This window comes from Tursiops truncatus, chromosome 12, assembly GCF_011762595.2.
Source record: "Tursiops truncatus isolate mTurTru1 chromosome 12, mTurTru1.mat.Y, whole genome shotgun sequence".
Taxonomy (NCBI): Eukaryota; Metazoa; Chordata; class Mammalia; order Artiodactyla; family Delphinidae; genus Tursiops; species Tursiops truncatus.
In genome coordinates this window covers 69771968-69774404 of record NC_047045.1, presented here as the reverse complement: position 1 = coordinate 69774404, position 2437 = coordinate 69771968, and the positions used below count along the sequence as shown (strand labels likewise).

General features: G+C 44.2%; 1 pseudogene; it reads right to left on the bottom strand.

Annotated features, from left to right (window-relative positions):
* Positions 1–1330: 1330 nt before the first annotated feature.
* On the bottom strand, positions 1331–2136 carry LOC101334142 (large ribosomal subunit protein mL48 pseudogene; annotated as a pseudogene).
* Positions 2137–2437: the final 301 nt, after the last annotated feature.

Sequence of the window (2437 nt, the reverse complement as noted above, 5' to 3'; positions counted from 1 at the left end):
TATGTATATATATCACTCTTATCCTCCATAAGCATAGTAGTTATTTTGCTTTTCATAATTTGCTTCATTTTGTCTTTTTGGATCTATATTCTCTATTTTTTTTTAATTTTATTGATTGATTGATTTTTGGCTGCATTGGGTCTTTGTTTCTGTGTGCAGGCTTTCTCTAGTTGCAGCCAGCGGGGGCCACACTTCACTGTGGTGCGTGGGCTTCTCATTGCTGTGGCTTCCCTTGTTGCGGAGCACAGGCTCTAGGTGCGGGGGCTTCAGTAGTTGCAGCACGTGGGCTCAGTAGTTGTGGCTCACAGTCTCTAGAGCACAGGCTCAGCTGTTGTGGACCACGGGCCCAGATGCTCCGCGGCATGTGGGATCTTCCTGGACTAGGGATCGACCCGTGACCCCTGCATTGGCAGGCAGATTCCTAACCACTGCGCCACCAGGGAAGTCCCTATATTCTCTATTTTTTCAGTTTTTATTTTTTTGTAAGTGAATGAGCAGGGCTCTCTTCCAATAAACCTTTATTTACAAAAACAGGCAATGGGGTTTTGGAACTGGATAGAGGTTGCACAACACTGCATATGCATTAAATACCACTGAATTATTCGTTTTGTGACATGTGAATTTCATCTCAATAAATTCTTTTTAAAAAGCAAATAGGCAGTTGTTGGGATTTGGCTCACAAGCAGTAGTTTTCTGACACGTGACCAAGATCAACCTTTAATTCTTTGCTTCAACTCCTTCCAGGCAACCCTAATTTGCAGTTATGTAACATCTACCTGCATACTTATGACAGGTCACTCACTACCCCACAAGGTAATTTTTTTTCACTTATGGACAGACCCTGATCCTACCTGGAGGGTTTTTTCATATACAAAATCTCCCTCCCTATGCCTTCTATCCACAGAGAGTTTACTTATGATTGTCTGCTTCACTAAAGGGACTCCACGCCAGGTTGATTTAAAGGATGAGTTCACTCTAACTGGAGAAATACTGAAGGGGGACATGCTTATATGCTAAAGCACCAGGCAAAGAGAAGTTGAATCCCTTAGTTAAATACACTCGACAGGATAGACTGACTTCTCACATACACACACATCTATCCATCATCAGCAGATTTTTATTAGATGGAAGATACCTAGGGTTGGCTCAAAGGAAAGTGGTGACAGTCGGCAAGCACTCCTCCACAGAGGAGAGGAGGCACCCCTGGCTGTGGACATGGGTACTTATGATATTGAGAGTCAGGGTCTCCTCCTTAACTTTGGCCACCCAGGAAGCTCTTCCCCTTGCCACTCAGTATCACCAGTGCTGGCCTGAAAGCGTCTGCAGTGAGCTAGTTCAACTTGGCTAGCAGTTCTTCCAGTTCTGGCTGGGCTTTGAACCTTCCCTTGAAGTCTTCTTCAGTGTGCTCCCTCACTGACAGTTTGACTCCTTCAGGAAGATTGTTTTGGATTATTTCCAGGAAAATCTCTGCAAATGTAGCGCTCCAACCGCTGATCTGAACCACTCGCCCATGGGTGGTAAGAACTGAGTCCAGGAGCATTTTGCTGCCTTGGACCTGCAACTGCAATGCCTCCATGGTTTTGGTGGGCATCACATAACTTTCCTCAACTTTAATGGAGAGATGGTAGCAGAGGTTGTGAACATACCGGGCATAACTCTCTGCCAGGGCCATACATTTGCAGTCAGGTGAATGTTTCAAACCCCATATTCATAATCTGTCCCCAGATTAATGGGTCTCACTTCCACTTTTCCCCTCTTCTTCCTGGGCTGAGCAGGAAGCAAAAGAGAAAGAAACTCTTGTGCTTTAACTAGGTGCTCGTATCTTCCAATGCCATGCGTGGGTTGTGACCTGTAGTGCCGACTGATGCTCAGGAATGCCACCTGCAGAACAGAGGGGATTCTCTCCTGAGGTTCTGAACCTCAAGAGGGAAAAGGCTTGCTTAAAAATGGTGTCATTCCTCAGACACAGCGCCTTTCCCAGAGCTCCATTCATCCTTTGCTGCTGCGCGGCCTGCAATTGTGCCAGCGGAAGATCGGCCCAAGTTGCCACGACCGCTGGGCGTCTGAAAACACTCTATTTTTTCAGTTTTATCTTCCAGTTCACAGAGTTTCTTTCTCTTCAGCTCTGTCTAACATGACATTTAATCTGTCCATAGGATTTTTAATTTTTTTTGTACATTTTAAATTTCTAAAAGTTCTATTTGATTCTTTTTCCTATTTGTTAGGGAGGTTTTTTTTTAATAGTCCTGTCTGCTCGAATTTTCAAGCTTATTTTGAATTGATTTAGACATATTCCATTTCATATTCAATTTATGATAATCCCAAAATCCCTGTGGGTCTGTTAGAGTGTCTCTTGTCCCACCTGTTCTCGTGGGACTGACTTCACATGCTTTGTGATTTTTGACTATCGGCAGCTCACTTTCCTTGGAATTTTTTT